Source organism: Protopterus annectens, chromosome 1.part0 (genome assembly GCF_019279795.1).
Source record: "Protopterus annectens isolate FY-2018-M chromosome 1.part0, PAN1.0, whole genome shotgun sequence".
Taxonomy (NCBI): Eukaryota; Metazoa; Chordata; order Ceratodontiformes; family Protopteridae; genus Protopterus; species Protopterus annectens.
In genome coordinates this window covers 118,320,700-118,340,032 of record NC_056725.1, presented here as the reverse complement: position 1 = coordinate 118,340,032, position 19,333 = coordinate 118,320,700, and the positions used below count along the sequence as shown (strand labels likewise).

Genomic DNA, 19,333 nt, shown 5'->3' with positions numbered 1-19,333 from the left:
TGACCGTCAAGACCTAGGTATCTGAAGTAGTTTAGGGTGAAATTCAAGACATCCTCGTAGGATTTTGATAGTATTAGGCAGTCATCTAGGAATGGATAAATTTGAAAGTCTTTTGTCCTGCAAAAGGCTACCACTGGTGGCAGACGTTTTGGGACTATTATGTATGCAGTGGACCAGTCAAAGGGCAAGGAAATGATAATGCCCCCCCCCCACCAATCTTTGGAATCTTGTGATTTTCATTTATGTGGATATAAAGATAGGAGTCTATCAAGTACAGGTCATCATGAATGCACCCCTGAGGAATGAGGGACAGTAGCCCTTGCACAGTGAGCATTTTGAATTTGAGCACCCTTACAAATTGGTTTAGGAAATAAAGGCCCAGACAGAGCTTCCAAAGAACTTCCTTCCTTGGTACCAGAAACAGTCTGGAGTTAAAACTCTGTGGCTTCCTCCATAAGGGAACTTTTTCTATATCCCATTTCCAGCATGTCCTTTAAAACCCGAATAATAAAATGTTTTGATCTCTGAACTGGAAAGCTCTTTTTAAATTCAGGTCTCTAAGAACTGAAGACTGTATAAATTTTTTTATGCCAATCATTCATCCATCCCGAGTACCATCTTCCCATATGTCTATAAATGTGGACAAATACCCTCCATGTTTTGGGGAAGGAAGGGGGTTACAGGGGAATGAGGAGGAAGCAGCTAGACTGAGTCATGGCTGATCCCTCAGTCTCGGCCCTGAGGGCTGCTGGACTTCTCTGTTTTGCTGCGATTCCTTTTTGTTCTTACCTTTCCCCCTTGCATGACCTGCTGGGATAGTCTCTGATTAGAAGGCCATGTCTTGGCTTGGAAATTCCTGTTGTACTTAGGCAAAAATCTACTAAACAGCCTGGGTAGTCCTACCTATTTCCTCCAGCTACCGGTACACCTCATGAGCAGTGGGCCTGAAGAAATTTTTTAAAGGAGCCTTTAGGAGCTCATACGTCAAACTGCCTGGCAGCGGCATAATCTTTAACAAGGCATGTCTCCTAATTTGTCTCCTGACACCACAGTTGTCCTGTATGACACATTCATAGCACCACGGTTACATTTCTTAGAGTACTTGGCTACCTGATAGGAAAAATCCCACGAGCCCAGCAACTCTTGCTTTAGGTCTTTGTCCTCAATCTCTTATAACTCTATTCCAGCAGAGTCTGATATAAGACAGTATTGTAGGACTGGCAGTTTAAAGCCCTAAAGGATAGAGTATCAACTGCATGCACTTTTTTCTGAAATCTATCAAGGGCTGTGTCTGCCTTGCCAGCTGGAATAGGATTCATGGTAGCAGCTAAAACTGCTCCATTGCTAGGATGCAGGGATCATAGGAAGTTACTAGGCTATTGGCCCTGAGGCCCTTATAAGCCTAGCCAAGAGTTTAGCCCATGCATAGACAAATCAGCACCTGATGCCCCTGCCAGCAGGGACACAGTTGGAATCCAGGGATGTATTTTCTTTTTCTCATCCAGTTATCCAGATTGCGCTTAAAAAGAGGGTAAAGAGGTACTCTGCTTGACATGGAGAGGAAGTCTATTCCATAGATGGGGGAGTCTCTGGGACACAAATTTGTGCCGCCAGCAAGTCCTTATTGATGTCACAGACTAGGTTGAGGCCACGTGTGTGGGTTACTCGAATGGAGCTCGACTTGTGGATATGCAGCAGTCCTACCTATCAAGGCGGGGTCTGAGATCGCCTTGTATGCCAGACAGTGGTCAGCTCTGAGGAGTCTGTATGAATGAGTAGAGGGATAGGGCTTTTAGCCTGTGTATGGTAAATTGTTGTGGCCCTGGATTCTCCTGGTGAGGAACCTCTGTGGTCTCTCCAGCTGCTACATGTGCTTTGCGAGGTACATGCCAAATGGGGCATTGTATGCCACATCTAGATCAATTAATGGGTTTTCTTGTGGATAATTATGGGAATCCCTGATCATGTAATAATAAGGTTTCCTGCAAGTAAGGGGGAAGGGAGTCAGTGACCATGTAATAATGAAAGCAAAACCAAAAAGCACTTGAAGGAAATAAGGCTCCAGGCGTACGTTCAGATGGTTTAATGAGGCATAAAAAATAGCGTAAACGCCAGAAACACTCCACTCAGCGTTTTCGTGTAAAATCACTTCATCAGACAATTTTACACCCACAATGCATGTCCCTTAAATACAAAATCCCTAATTGGATAAAAACCAATTAAAAAATCTGACATTCTTCATTACACTTATTGAAACAGTCATAAAACATTCACTAAATGCAAGTTGTAATTTGACTAGTATTACATGAAAAATGATAGACTAACTTCCTAAATTCATTTAGACATATCATACTGAACTTCCCTTATTTGATAATATTGCACTATTTACTTTAAAAACTTAAATTTAAAAGCAACTTCGTTATACTAATTCATATTGAGTTGCATAAAAAGTCAACTGACACATACATATAATTGTACGTTGGTGCCATCTAGTGGAAGAAACTATAATGTTATGAATTCAAGAACAACCTAACAGGAAAATTAAAAAATCACTTTCCATCACACTACATAAATATATATAAATAGGTTAAAACACATTTCTATACTAACATAATAAACTACATCTCCCTATATACAAAATACATATTACATCAATTTCATTCATAATTATACATAATAAATAAATATACAAGTTAAAAATGCTCATATTAAAAATGCTCCTATTACAAATATAGATGAAATAATTTTAATCAAAAATAGCTGCATTTAGTACTTCACAATTTAGCTGCCCTCATTTTAAGAACTGGGGTTATTGAAATCAGATCATTAAGTCCAGGGGGTTTATTGGCCTCCAATTGTAATTGCCATAAAAGCTCCCTATACTCGATTAATGTCTCCCAATAACCACCCCTAATATTTTTTTCAACAACTTCTAACACAAAAAAATGGTATGTAGCTGACGGGCAATCAATTTTATGCCTATATAAGGCATTCTTCGAATTATTTGTTCTTATTTCATAGAAATGTTCATAAATCCTATTTTTCAGCTTGCGTTCCGATTTCCCAACATAAAATGAGTCACATACTTTACAAAGAGCTATATATATTATGCCATAAGTATCACAATTCGAAAAGGACTTACCACTACCAAATCCCTACTCTTAATTGAAATTGATTCACTTACATATATATGTTGGCATTGTGGGCATTTCCCACATTTAAAAGTACCCACCTTGGTTCTCCTATACTTATCCTGTCCCTTATTCCTTTCTAGTATAGTTTTTAAATTTCTTCCTTTCCTAAAGGTACACTTTATGGGTTCTACAAACAAAAACTTTAGTTCTGATAGCTCACTAAACTTGCTCCATTCTTCTTCCAAAGTTTTTGTGATTCTATTGGCTTGCCCACAATAATCGACCACAAAGTTATTTTCCTTTCCTTTTTGGTCTATTGTAGGCATGGCCGTAGCCAGTAATTGGCCTCTACCTAGTATCGGTGCAAATCTCCCCTTTCTGCCTTCCTTAACCCCTTTCTCAATTTCTTTGACCAATTCTGATGGATATCCTCTTTCCATAAACATTCTATATAATATTTTACATTCTTCATCAAAATCTGTTTCCTTCGATGTCATCCGACAAGCTCTAACATACTGACCCTTCACAATCCCTTTCTTTTGATTGTAAGGGTGCGCACTTGTAAATGATAAATACGAATTTGAGAAAGTCGTCTTTCTATACACCTTTGAGAAGAATCCACTTTCACTTTTGCCAATATTAATATCCAAAAATTTCAATTCATCCCTATCTCGTTGGTATGTGAATTTCAAAAAGTTCGTCGACTGTGAAATAAAATCAAAAAAATCTTGGAATTCCTCATCCGTACCTATCCACAAGAAGCACATATCGTCTAAAAAGCGCTTATATAATTTCCAACATTGATTAAATCTGGAATTAATTATGAACTTCTTTTCCCATACTGAAAGAATTACATTGGCATACGTCGGGGCGCATCTTGCCCCCATCGCTACCCCTTGCTCTTGTTTATAAAATTTTCCCTCAAAGTGTATGAAGTTATTTCTAAGAACCACATCCATCAAGGTTAACACCAAATAGAACTCATTACTATTAAACTTCCCATAATCAACCAGGGCTTCCTCAAAAAGCTTCATACCTTCATCATGGGGTATTGATGAAAACAAATCAACAATATCTATTGTATAAAATATCAAGTCTTTCTCAAAGACATCCACAGTGACTAATTCTAACATTTCCCATGAATCTTTCAGCACTCCATTCCCAACATTGGAAACTTGTTTAAGTTTTGAGTCTAACCACTTAGCTAATGGTGCTGTTACTGAATTTTCTGAAGCCACTATCGGACGCATGGGTGGGTTCTCAATTTGCTTATGTACTTTTGGTACACCAAACAGAGTTGGTACCGTGGGTTTATCCACATATAAATACTGGAATGTAGGAATGTCAATTGACCCTTCCAAAACTAGATCATTAAGAACAGAATACACTTTTCTATTCGCAGTATTAATTTCATTTATAGATGCCCTATGGTACCTTTCCTCATTACTCAAAATTTCCATCATTTTTTCTTTATATAACTCATAATTCATAACTACCGTCCCACCCCCTTTATCCGGCTTAGAAATTCTGATTGTTTTATCCATACTCAAACTGTTTAACAAGGAATTTTCATCCTTTGATAGATTAAAGGGTACCTTATTTCCACATAACTCATCTCTTAATCTTCTCTCCATCAAGCTCTCAAAGTTTTTCAATTGTGGATGCAATGGTGGATTAAATGTACTTTTTCTTCTTAGTCCACCATTGACATTGTCATTTGTCTTTTGGCCATGAAATAAAATCTCAAAGTTCTTTTTCCTAAGAAAAAGCTTCAAATCAATTAGAACTTTCCTGATGTCAGCCCTTCTATTTGGCACAAATTTTAGTCCTTTAGAGAACAAGCTAAAATGCGTTTTTTCAATACTAATGTTACTATAATTAAAAATATTATAACCCTGAAAAGTGTAACATGGTCCATTTTTCACAATTAATTCCTCATTTTGTGGTGTGAATCCCTGTGAAACCATGTAATAATGAGGTTTCCTGTAAGCAAAGAGGAAGGGAGTCAGGCTCCACAGATCCAATTAACATACATTCTCATTCTACATTCTAAAGCAGGGTGCCTCTCAGACTATTTCTTTTAATTTACTGTCTGAAGTCAAGATGGGCCAATATTTCTTGATCACTGAGCATACACAGCAACATTGTCAGTACTATAGGTAATATTCACTCTCAATGACTGTTGTCTATTCTTAACTTCATGGTCAGAAGTAATCAAATTTTCAATGGTATTACTTTGTTAAGACGCTGAATAGTATTGCCTTACCCTTTCTGACTCGTATGGCCATGGCTCGCTCCTTATTCATCTTAATTTTGTCCATCTTGTATCCTCATTCAGCAAAGTCACATAATTCTCTTCTTGAATAAAAGTCTCTTGTGTGCATGACCTAGATATACGCATCACTTGATTATCCACTATATTGCGGAAGATATACCTAGGATGCATATTAGAATGATGTAACATGTGGTTTCTCCACATTGATTTCCTGTAGAGCATGGTATCAATTCCCTCTGTTGGGCTCGATTGCAATTTCACATCTAAGAAATCCATTTCTCTAGAGACATTAACTTCAAATTTAAGAAAGGTGGTAGTATTTGTTAGATACTCAAAAACATTTATTCCTTCTTCATCCCCTTCCCTATAGGGCAAATATATCATCCACAAATCGATTACATAGTACCAGGACTAGTTAATCAGGATCTGAAGAAGGCATATTGCCGAAAGTGCCTGTCCTTGTTCCGAGGGTGTGAATTGATTTTATACATTAAAGTCTTATGTTTATCTTACCGTGGTGGAACATTCCTTGTTTTATCTGCAATTCTCCGTTTCTTCACACTTCTCCTTTTCTCTTTTTGAAGAAAGGTTCCAGGAGGCCTTGGATGATTCCATGATGGCCTCAAACCAGTCTCAAGCCCCCTTTTTAGCAAAGTCCTGTAGAGAGACTTGACATCGTCAAATTGTGCTTCTGATGGATGATGCACAGTGAGGACACAAATCTACATCATGCTCTGGGCCAAGGCAGAGATACTTATGATGGGCTTATGTGGTATTTTCTTACCAGACTAAATTATTTTATAGGCAATTCGTCTGTACTATATTAAGACTCAGATGTTGGCTATTCCACAATAACCAACAACCAAGATACAAAAAAAATTTCCTTTTGGGTGCTTAACTGTCTCTGGAAAAAGGCTGATTACGTGCTCTGCTGAGAGCATGCAACCAATGCAAACTGCATGGCAATAAAGATCAAGTTGGAGCTCATCAATGCACCTTTTAGTGAATGGCTGTGTGCTACCTGCAACACAGGATCTCGGAAAGGAGTACTGAACAGTAATTATGATGACCATCAAGGTGTTCTTGGTCCATGTTTTTGGGGGGATGTGAATATGCATACTGTACACTCTACTGACAATATACAACCCACTGGTCCAAAGTTGCACTTCACCAAATTCTAGATGGAAGTGGCCCGTTAGCCCCCATCCAGGGGCAATCCAGTTAGTTTTGGGGATGAAATATGTTGGTATTTTTAAAGCTGCTCCTTAATGGGGGCTGAGGCTTGTTTCCCTGACTTTCATATATTGTCTTGCTGCCATCTTTTCTGTGTGGTCTTCATGTATTTTGTCGGTCTTCTTTCCTTTGGTAGAGAGGCCCATGCCTAGATGCGATACATGTTAGTGTGAAACAGGAGTTTTACTCCATGGTGCAATAGTAGCATTGTCGCCTCACAGCAAGAGGTTCTCCCGTTCGATTCTCAGCTGGAGCGCCTTCTGTGTGGAGTCTGCATGTCCTCCCTGCGGTCAAGTGGCATTCGAAAGACATGCGTGAATGGGCATGCCTTTGTTGAAGGTTGGGTGTCAGGCTGGCGCCGTAAAAATCTACTGCCAATCATTAGCAGACCGGAGTTCCGCTGTGGCGACCCTTAACCGGGAAAAGCCTAAAGAACAACAACTGTAAGATAGAAGTGTGAGGAGCAACTCCTTCTCCAAGCTGGTATTAAGTTGAATCTTCACATCCTCAGAAAGGAAGTAGATCCCTCAGTCCAGAATGTCTTCTGATAACTGACCCTGTTGCAACAGCCCCAAATGTTGCATCCATGGTACTATATCTCCCATTTCATCACATACTTGCACAACTGTAAAACAGCATGGACTTGGATGGTCATAGTTGCCTTCAGGGTTTCATACTGCATCTCCAACACAATAATTCTGGAATTACTTAATATGCTCCTGATACTTCAGGGCTGCCTCAATTGCATTTTTTTAGCTGAATTTGTCAAATATGTTTCTAGGAATGCTGCATCTTGCTCTGCAATGGGGTTATTGTACAGAAATTTGTGTACTACTCTTAGACCCTTCACTCTTTACCCTCATAGCTCTCTCTGACCGCTCTCCCTCAGTTTCTGACAAATATGGATGGACAATTTTCAACTTTTTCTCCTGCCAGTCTTGTTAATATGGGCATCCCGAGAGTGTAGCAACTGCCTCATGTACACAGACAACCCTCTACTACTACCACCTAGGAACAATTTGAGAGAGATTCAATTACTTCACGCTCCTAAGTGTCAATGCTCTCTCCCCCACAAGCCAGTATATCTGGCACTGAGAAGGTTGTAAATTCCTCAACAAAAACATACCCAAACAAGAGAGACCTCAGAGGCAAAAACACATGCAAACTCCACTGCCTACCACACCCCACACAGTCCACACACCTGTCTCTCAAAGCCACTAAGGCCTAACCCACTAGTTTGAAGTTGTACTTCACCAAATTCTAGTTGGAAGTGGCCATAAACAAACCCAACATAGTCATAGGAGACTCCATTGTGACCCACAGATGTGCCCTTCACCAGGCTGGATAAGGAGAAAGTCATGGTTAGTGGTTTGTTGGGAGTCAGAATCCACCACATCACCCATTCACTCAAGTCTCTCAAACTCTTACTGTTATGACTCTGTCATAGTCCATGTTGGTGTGAATGACTTGAGACCTACCTCCCTGGACTATATGAAAAGAGACATGATCGAGCTCAATGAATAAATGTCCCAGGCAGGTATATTCTTAACCTTAAGTAGCATTCTACAGTCACCCATGATGATGCCTCAATACAAACAGAAAAGGATTGACTAACAATTGGCTTAGTTTCTGGTGTCATTCCAAGGGGATCCAGTACCTGACAGCCTGGGATGACATGATTGACAAAACCACAATGCTTTGCTAGAGATGGCCTGTTTCTGGCTCCTAGCAAAGGCTCTTGCCTCCCCATAGTGCCTTTTTTTAGACAATGCCAGGAGGTCAAAACTACCAACATGAAAATGTTATCAAAACATAAATTAAAGGTCATGCTGCTAAACGCTAGGAGTCTAAACATGAAACTGCACTCATTGCAAGTATTCTTAATCCTGAAAGATACTGACATTTGTGCAGTCACAGAAACCTTGCTCAAAGCTGCAGAGAGCACACCAGCCATACCAGGTTATTCATCCTATCATACATTCAGACCCCAAACCATGTGTAGTTAATTGACAAGACACCTATTCAAATCATAGCTAGCTATAGGCCTCCAATTTTGACTTAAGATGCCCACTCCACCTATCTGGACCTTCAAATCTATCAAGATTCAACCCTTTATCCTGATCCTTGGCGACTAACTTTCCAACCATAGATTGGAAAAAAACCCTCATGCCAAAACATAAATGCCCATAGATTCCTTGATTATATCAATGCAAATGCCTTGGACCAGTTGGTCGACACCCCCACAAGAGGTGAAAATATCTTGGACTGTATTAAACACGAGTAGCCACTGCAATATCCCTACAGCATCATCATCCCTGGTAAGATCTGACCACAAAGCATTCACTTTCAAAGTCAGCATACCCCCCCCCAGCTAGGGTCAAACAAAACAACTTCTCCAACTCTGATTACAACCTCCTAAGGGAAGGTATAAACAGCTTCTCAGCCCCCTCCCCCCTCCATAGGAACTGACAGACATGTCCAAACGTAAACCAAAGTACTATATGAGAATTTATATAGATGCATGGAATTAAATACCAGACCAGACAAAATCACCTTCCTCAAGGAAGAGTAAACCTGTCTGGAGGACATCTGCAATAAATAAACTCTAATAAAAGGGAAAAAATGCTGTCCAGGACCAAGAAGGATCAGGTGCCTAATGGGAAGTAATCTCTCCTTAGCCTGAACAAGCAAATAAAAAGCACTAGTGAAATCCTCCAAAGCAAACTTGAGTTTAAACTGGCCATCTCTACTAAAGACAATCATAAGGCCTTCTTCACATATGTCTGCAATCTCAAGGGAAGTGTCCAGATCTGCTGAGAACAGGTGGAAAAGGACACCACATATACAAACACTGTAAATATAGCCAACCTGCTGGCAGACAGGTTCAGTGAAAACCCCTCTGTCCCCCCATCAGTAAAACAAGACATTCCCAGTACCTACCCCCCTCTACTTATCTCTAGGGAGTAAATTATCACTGCTCTCTCAAAGGCAAAATATACAGCCTCCATGGTACCTGATAACATCCCAGGCTTCATCCTACATGAACTCAGGCAGGAACTTGCAGCACCATTAGGCACCCTATTCAACCAAAGCCTGAGTACTGGCTTCAACCCAGCCAAGTGGAGGACGGACACTGTCATCCCTTTGCACAAAGATGGAGCATCCACCGATCCAGGAAATTATAGACCCATCAGCCTACCTAGCCTGATCTGCAAGGCCATGGAGCAGATCATGGACCTTGGCAACCTCCAGACACTCGATCCCACACAGTTTGGTTTTGTCAAAGGGAGGTCATGCCTGTTAAATTTGGTTGACTTCTTTGAGACAGTCACCAAGTCCATGGACGTGGGGAAGACTGTGCACACTGCCTACCTTGACCTGGCCAAAGCGTTTGATACTATTCCCCCACTTGGGTATAATAAACTCTCAACTAGGCATCAATCCATATGTTACCAGATGGGTAGAAAACTGGCTCACTGACAGAACCCACCTTGTCAAAACGGGAAGCCAACTCAAGCAGATCTGTAATGAGTGGTGTATAACAAATAGCACCCACTGGCCATGCTGCTATATATTTCTTAGTAAATCACCTACAATCAAAAATAGCTTGGACTAGCACCATGGGAGATTAGGGAGGGGGCACTGAACAGGCACCTGTCCCTCACTACAAACTCCAAGACACTTTTAATAAACTGGCAATTTTTTTTCTCCTTACTCTGAGAATGGGGTTCCTGTATTAACTGCTTGGATACCATGGGTATGACAAGTCCTCCAAAATCTGTGCCTTTGGGTAGCCATCCATATACACCTGGGAACCAACATCTGGCTATGACATAGCAAGAATTGTTGAGTCCTGAGATGACTGAGACCACTATTCTACTATCAATCTCGACTTCCAGAGTAGTGGGGATGCCCAATGCTCAGGAAATTTGGGCAGGATGAATGAATAGCTTAAGCTATCATCGATGATACTGCACAGTATTGGTCCTTTACAATAAACATCTGCATCAGCTGGGAATGATCACCCCACAAAAAACTTAGGAAAAGTGAGAAAAGACAGAGTCCCCTGAACAGTCTTCCATTCAGACCGGGAACCTCCCTTGACCATTCTACTCAAATTTGGAAATCCAGTCAGAAAAAATAAGATCCAGAAGTATTAATGGCAGCTCAAACTGTGTGTAGATAAGAAAAGGGAAAAAAATGGGAAGAAGTACATTATTGCAGCTGATGTGTGATATTGTGGGGAGCATCCCCAGGAGTGTGGGAATCTCTCAAAGTGTGGCATTTTCCAAGAAAAAATGTTAGATTGCTGGAGAAAATAAACCCTACTTTAAGAACAGCCAAGGAGGATCTGATGTCAAATCTAACAGAGAGAAATCACTTCTCTGCAGTGCAAGTACTCAAAAGATGCTCATGTGTACATGAACTCTAGACACGGTTGTTCTGTCAGAATAAATGGTCCTTGAAAGCCCTCACCTAGCACACTGCATGCACAATGTTGGGGACTACCTCAGATGACAGCAGACTAATGGGATGTCCAGGGAATGGCAGAGAATTCATGTAGAAATACAAGTCACCCCTTTCATCTACAAGGTAGAAGCACATCAGGGACCTTATTAGTACATGACCTGGAAAAAAAAAACAGTATTATTGATGAGATTGTGGATAAGTATCACTAAACTCATGTATATGATGTACTTCACTCAATGGATGTTTGAGACATGGAATTCACTTCACTAGTAGTTGAGAAACCGTCCGTGAATGAGGTGGATAAGAGTGGATGTGTACAAACAGTGAGATCTGCGTCTGGCATAGTTTTTCACAGCAAGCTGCATATTCAAATAGGCTGCAAGATTTTCATCATCTTATTTATACACCTGTAAATCTTGCTATACAAGCTTTTCTGTCCAATCCCAAAGTTTGGTGACATTAACTTCTGTTTACTTGTTACATCATTTTGTCAAGTAAAAATAAAGCCCATGCACAAATGCTCTACAGGATTACCAAAATACTCCTTTTAACAGAAAAAAACAAAGGAAATCCACAAACACAGAACTTTATTTTAGGCTATCTGGCCTACAAGAGTCTGTCATTGTAAATAAGGGTTGTAGGGAAGAGAATTTAGAAAACTGATGCTGTGACAAAACTTATTATGCATTTGCTTGGGGCAGAGGTGCTTTTGAATGGTCAGAAATACATCATAACAATGTGGGCTTTTTTTCGAGCAGGTAAACATTAAGAAACTATGGGAGTAGAGAATACATGTCGTTATGGTAACTTAAAAATGCAGTGTCAAATCAGCTTACCAACATAATTCAGTGATAGTACATATGGAAAAACTGCCCTTGATTATATTAATCACAATATTTTTAAGTTAGGTTACTGATTTCTTCTGTTAGCAGTGCCGTACCTTGCAAACAGCACTTTACATTTGGGCACCCTAGTAAAGAAAGAATGGTAAAGCCCCAACTGTGACACATGACCTGGGACTGAGTAGCAACTCTGACACTGGAGGAGCTGACAAAGGAGATGGGACTGTGGCCATTGTCAAGTCACCCATCCTTGGGGACTGGAAGCAGCTCAGATCACTGCAGTGCCAGCATCTACTGTAGAAAGAGAGAGAACTGGTTCTTACTCCATAAGCCAATAAATGCATCAGCCAAGAATAACAGGATGATGGCTGGCGAGCAGTAAGGAAGAAAGATTTTTAAAAAAGCAGATAAAATGTAGTGCAATGCAGTAAATCCTTTCTGATATTTTTGATAACCACATTATTCTGGCCCTTTGCACACCTTTTATCTCCTGCATATTTAACTCAAAAGGTACATACAGATAGAAAAAAAAACATGCAGCTACTTCACATGACTCCCAAGAAGATGCTACATAATCATTAAAGGCTCCACTTTTTAAATCAAGGCTAACTTTATTTAAAGGAAATTTAGAGAAATTAATTTTACATTATTAACAGCTTTGGAACTATATAAAAGAATTGTGATTACATAGTTCATGCTAGTTACTTGGTTTGTACTTGCTGAAGCATTAGTTAAGCCTTATTACAGTGCATCTTTTAACATATGTAGGTATACAATTTGTACAAGTAAGTTCACATTTTTTTGGTGGTGTAAAAACAATGAATGCAAGCAATCCAGAAATGTTTTTGTAAACCATGCCCAGAAACAAGAAAAACACAAGGAGCTGCCATCTGAAAAAGAACACTGTGCTTGTTCACATTTACATAAAGCATCAATAAAATCCTTCAACAGTTTTCAAATAGCAGCAACGATTACACCTTTCTTTGCACTCTCTGACTGGGCATTCTTAAGTCACTTCTTAAGGTATCAGAAACCACAAACATTATTAGTGTGTGGCGACTTCTAATGTGCCTAATTCTGTACAGTAAGAACAGTGCAGTGTCACATCAGTTTGCCAAAGCAGATATAGTCTGCACTGTATCAAATAAGGGGTAATATCTGCTGAGCAATGTGTTGCGTCACATAACACTAGATGGTGCATCACCTTCAATGCTGCTGTCATTTTAGAAATTAAAGCGCTACAGCACATCAGAAGCCCGTGATAGCATTAAACTAAACTTTAAACTACACTGAAAATGAAAACGGGCTATTTGGCATAAAGAAAACTGCTGTATATTTGCATTATCTTTCTGATTTTCAAAGCAGTAGTTTCTATCTGCAAAAATGTAGTACACACTGTGGTGCTTTAATATGCATGTATAAATTCCTGCTTTTCCATATACTTGCTTGTATTAAGTTGCTCTTAACGAGAATAAACAATGATAGCTTTACAACATTCAGTTTAAAGCCAGAACACAATTCTGCAACAAAACATGGCACTGATTTAGGGACTTTACTTTTGTGACTCTTTGCAACTTGAGGAAAAAAATCAATCCTAAAACATTAATGCTATGCAGTAGAGGCACTCAAAAATGAATCTATGTCGGTCAATTTTCCAGAAGAAGCTGCATACTTAAGTAATATAAGGCACAGAAGGAGGGGTGCGTTACAACCCACCTTAGACTGACTGCAGCCTGAGGCAAGATAAAATGCAGAACCCCTGGATTGTCTTAATCTAACCAAATTTTTTTCACAAAATTCATATAATTTTAAAGATGCACATTTCAGAAGTGGTTAGGATACTCAGAAGGCATTATACCTACCAATTTCAAAGCAAGTACTTGCAATTCTGGACATGTGCAATACGGCAGAGTAGTCACACAAGCTATTCAAAACAGATTTGGAAGTCTGGCTAACGTACTTGTGCAGGAGACAAACTCTTGGTAGTGATGGAAGCCTCAGGTAACTAGGGCCAAATAGGTTCTAAAACCGCCAGAAGACATTGTGAATTAATAAGTAGTAGCACATGAGAAACATCTTTGGGATTTATGATCACAGATCAAACACATTGAGTTGTCATATCCTGGGTAAAAGCTTTTTTCAAAAAAGAAAATGACTCATCTCCTAGCCTTCCCACCTAACCTTAACATTAAATTGGCATAATATTACAGTGTGAATAGTAATTTGCTATAAGGCTGACCTCTGCACTACATTGTTTTGTTCTATAAAGAGCTGTTCTGAATGTTGGGAACAGTTCTCTTCAATAATACAAATTACTCATGTCATCTTCAAATAAAAGCACTGCCAAGTTAATTGGCATTCCACAAAAATTTTTTTTTGAGGTGTAACAGCTTAAATATAATGTGTGTAACAGCTTAAATATAATGTAACGATTTTCAGTGTGTTCACTGAAAAAGCGAATGTTAAGCGTAGTGAAGCTTTTTTTACACTGGCATAAAACTTTACACAGACAGCAGTCATAAGAGTTTCAGGACTTCCACCACCAGAGGGAGATCCTGGAAACCCCCTTGGCCCCATTATGTTCAATATTATTTCACATTTCTAATTGCAAACAAAATTTCATAAAAACACTAGTCCCCAAAAAGCAAACTACCCTTTTTTAAGCTGAAACATAAGAACCGTGAACTATCACCAACACAAGCAGTGACTGTTTAATTATCCCACTCACCACCTGCTAAAAATGCCCTTGACTGCCAGTAATTTGCAGTAGTCAAGAGATCAGCTAGTAAGAGTAGAAAGCATGTTGCTTCTGTTTTAATTCCACTTATGTCCATGCAGCTAGGTTTCCCCCCACAGCCTACCCAACTGCAAACTGGAGCAAATATGATACACAGAACAGTTTTTCTACAAATACACCTTTTTCTTTGGATAACTATTTTCCCACTAGCACAACAAATACACTGCATGGTTCAAACAAAAGACAGCTCTGGGCCATAGTCATTATTTCATGAGTTTTTTCACATCTTTAACTTCTGAAGTACTTGTGTTTCCTATTTTCATATTTCCAGACAAAAATGAGTCCTAGACAGTTAATGATTAGTCCCTGTAGGTGCATTAATTACAAAATGTATCAGTGTGATTGTTTAAACCCTAGTACCTGCAATGGCCCTTCATATACTTTAAAACTGGGGACAGTGTTCAACAATACATTCTTCAAATCTGTCAGACTTGCAAACCGCTTTCTAATAATAACTTAGGGCAATAATTTACATTAAAATGACTTTATAAACAAGACTGCATTTAAATAAGAAATTATGTATCCACAAACATTTCCTTCTGACTGGGCATACCAAGCTGGTTGGATCCGAGCAGTACGTATGTGGGTGGCAGTTGCATCAAACTACATCCAGTTCCAAAGGTCACACATGCAGAGAGGATTCAGTTTAAATGTATGCTGGGTAAAAATTTTAACACTTACAGGCAGCTTTATTTTATGCTACAAATTCAGTGGTGACCACATTGGGACAGTTGCACCACTCCGATATGGAATAACTTTTATATTCTTATGGTAATGCTTGGAAAAATAAAAAATATATATATTTACTATACAACATATAAATACACATGAAGCAGCACTAACACATATTACTGGTGTTCTGGAGAGCTAAAGACAATCCAACAATGTGCCCATTCCACTTTTATCCAAGTGAAGCTGTAGGAAACAAGTCAAGAGACGCACACTATATTACAGCATTATCAAAGTAGACAAACAAAAAAAAAAATCTACAAAAGTGGTCAGTTATGGGAGAAAAAGAATGATGTGTACTGCCCCTGATATCTTCAGGATTGTCAACTTTGCTTAACGGGAGTGATGCAGGGGCGGTTGTCTCTTAGCAGACAAGAGAAAGTCTTTAGCCCAGTCAGTAGAATTCTCTTTACTCACAGCTTTCAGATTGATTTTTTGATTTTACAGCTTACGTTTACTTCAAAATATCTGTCAAAATAATAGAAAACAGTGTTAGGTGAAACACATTCACAAAATGGACTTGAGCTAATCGCTTTTAAATGCATCCGTCATGGAAAACAATTGCCTAACTCAGAAGTGGTGTTTTTATTTCAAAACAGTAACATTTCTGAAGTCCAGTAAATGTGAATAATAGTGGACATCAATTGTGACATACAATCACATCTGTTTCACTAATTAGTAATATCTCAGACCCAGCACCAAAGAAAAAACTTTCCAAAAACTCCCTGCAGTATGAAGTACCTGAAAAGTCAACAGTGATTCAAACAATAAGGCCTATTTCAATTTAGGATCTAACAGCAGATGCCAAGGGCATAAGGTAAAAAAAATGCAAAATGTTACTTAAATGGACAAATGGCAAACCTTCTTACACAAATGGGATACAAGTGAATGTAAAGCAAATAGTAAATTGAAACAAATATTGCTCTGCAGTCCAAGAACAGTAAAGGTCCCAAGTTTTGGAAGCAGCCCAATCCACACTAAACCAACATGGGGGAGCCCAGATACCCCATCCAAGATGAACAGAACAAATGCTAAAGAAGTAGCTTGTAGTGGTTCAAGGAGGAGAGTGAACATCATCTATCCAGAAGTTCTGAAGTTTTTGCATTAAATCCCTGCAAATATTCAAAACAAGTTGCCTAAGTCAGTATTAATTTAAAGAAGCTTTATTCGCCTTTAGTGCATTTTTCACCCCCACAGCTGTTCCTTAGCTTCTTTTTGTATTTGTATATGCATTTTTTAACGTGATTTTCAAGTGAATAATAAAAACTAAGCCCCATTTTTTCTACGTTAATCCAAAAGCAACAATAGTTGGATTGTATGCACCATTCCAGTACTAAAAAGGACTGCCTTTTTACAGTTTCTGTATATTCGAGACAACTCTCATTACAGAAGCTGTTACACACAAGATTGTTTCTTTAAAAAATATTTTATGGGTTTAGTCTTGTGTGCCACCCTGTTTGTATTTAAGTCTCTTGTTCATTACAACACACTCTTTGCAGGCTAATAAAGTTACCAACAGAACATACTTTTATGGGACTGCCTGTGGTTAAAAATACAAAAAAGTACCAAAGCTCAAAGTCACCTGACTAGAACTGTGACAATAGTAAACCCTGCTTTTATGAGGCTTTGAAAATAAAATAAACAACTTGTGTCAGACCTTTTTTAGCAAAGCCGTAGTTGTTCAATTAGCCCTGAAAGTTGAAACACTCACTCAACATGCTAGATGTGCTTCAGCAGATCTTTCTTTTAGCTAAAAGTTCCAAGTTTTGTGAAACTCAAGGATGCAGATATGGTGGTATTTCAGCTGGATTTAAGCCAGGACAGTCCTATCAATTATAAAGGGATAATGACTTCATAAAACTATTCCCTAAAGCAAATGAGCTGAAAATACAGTTGTGAGGAAAACCCCACTAGATATAAATAATGCTTCTATAAATGAATACTGACTCAAGGTGACTTACTTCAAAGATCTGCAGAGATCTAATATGAAAACTTTGGAACTTCGACATAAGCTAAGATTCAATCTCCATTCTGAATCACAACCTACTTTTTGTTTTTAAAGGACAAGGGAATTCTATTATTATATACTCAACTTCTCGGTCTTTTTTCTCCCTATTTACTGTCCCTGCTTTGAACAATACAGCATTTAAATTATTTTAAATCGACTTTCTCTCCACTAGAACAGTGCCTTACTGTACTTGTGGTGGTTGCACTTTCATAAAACCTTTGTCCCACCCTGGAAAAGCTTGCAGTAGTCTCCAATTCACTGATGTCATCAAGGCCACTGAATACAGGCAGTTTTCTGGCCATTTCTGACATCACCACTACTGTTCTAAAACCCACCCATGTTGTGATGTCACAGCTCCCTGGTCCTTCCCCTACCCATACAGAAAATAAATGCTAGAACAAGGAAACAGTACAGAACAAGGAAACAGTACAGGAGTCAAGTCTCCTGTTGTGAGCTGTCAATCACAGCAAGTAACAGCTCAGGTTACCCTTAGCACTTTGACAGCTAGGGAAGCTAGGTGTGAAGGGGGGATGGCAGGTGACTCAAATTAGTACAAGCCAGGCTTCACAAAATGCTGCAGTTTTTAGCCATTCTAAAATGAAGTAGCAGTAAAAAGCACTTTGAAAGTCTGTTCTGTGGCATTTGGACTGCTGGTGTTTAAAGTAGTCATTGAACAGCATGAAACGTTACTCAAAAATAACTGACTGAAAGACGGCAGTGTATGCATGTAAAAATCAATGCAATGACAGGAGCTTTAGGAAGAAAGGCTTGCATGATGTAATTTTTTACAGACAAGCACTGCATAGTGGGACACCTAGAGGCAGACTAAATCAGAACTACTTCAAGATACCACCCATGTGGTCAGACTCAGAAATTATGTAGAATATTTAAAAACCTGTAAATAGTCCCAGAGTGGTGTTAAAATGTATGAAACACCAAACCATGATGAAATAAACATGTTTTTTGAGTCTGTGGGTGTGGTTCTCCTTTAAACATCTTTATTGAATCATCACTTGTGACAGACAAATTTACATTTATACAAAGTAATCAAACCATTAACAAATTAACACTAACATTATACTTCACATATATGACTATATATCATGCAACCTAATCAACATTACATAAATTATTCAATTCATGCCCCTTTTTTTAAAGAAATATCTTTATTAAATATCTTATGACATAAGCAATCATGCATTTATAGAAATGAAAGCAAACCACACCAACACAATCCTAGTTGCAAGCATTTTACATCACAAACCATACTGACACTCACAGTTGCAAACATTATACATCCCTTATAATCTACCCAATCATGTTCAGTCAAACATTACAAAGCTCACTTAAGTCCAGCCATCTTTTAAACCTCATTCCTCTCCTGTATGCATTGTTCCCACAATTCCCATTTTTTCCCCAAGTACTTTGCTCCTACACTTTTCAAAAGATCTAATTTCCAGTTCTCTTTGCTACTACATTCACTACTTCTAATATAGTTAGTTTAGCTTTTGATTTCAATTTTCTAGTAATTTGCTTTGGCAGCCACCATAATTAGACTCAGCAAGGCTTTACTATGTTTGGACAATACTGATGCTGAATCATAGCTCAAAAGATAATCTCCGCAGTCAATCCAATCCACTCACCCAGCATCTCCAACAGAGCACTCTGCAGGGAATCCCTAAAGTCTGCTAGCTCATTACACTGCCAAAAAATAATATTCCCAGCCACCTCTTTCTTGCCAGTCATATAAAAATTATTTGGAGTCTACTTGGGGTATAAAAATATCTATGTAAACACTTCCAGGCAAAGATCCTAAATCTTCTAGACTTTGTTGCATATTTGAGA

At 38.8% G+C, this 19,333-nt stretch overlaps 1 protein-coding gene across 2 annotated transcripts in view; it reads right to left on the bottom strand.

Annotated features, from left to right (window-relative positions):
• Positions 1 to 12,545: 12,545 nt before the first annotated feature.
• AKAP12 (A-kinase anchoring protein 12) overlaps positions 12,546 to 19,333 on the bottom strand; it is a 1,210,996-nt gene continuing 1,204,208 nt past the window's right edge. For both annotated transcript variants that reach the window (XM_044087834.1, XM_044087914.1), the window contains one exon: positions 12,546 to 15,948. The gene's annotated coding sequence lies outside the window, so the exon portion shown is untranslated. The remainder of the gene's footprint in view (positions 15,949 to 19,333) is intronic.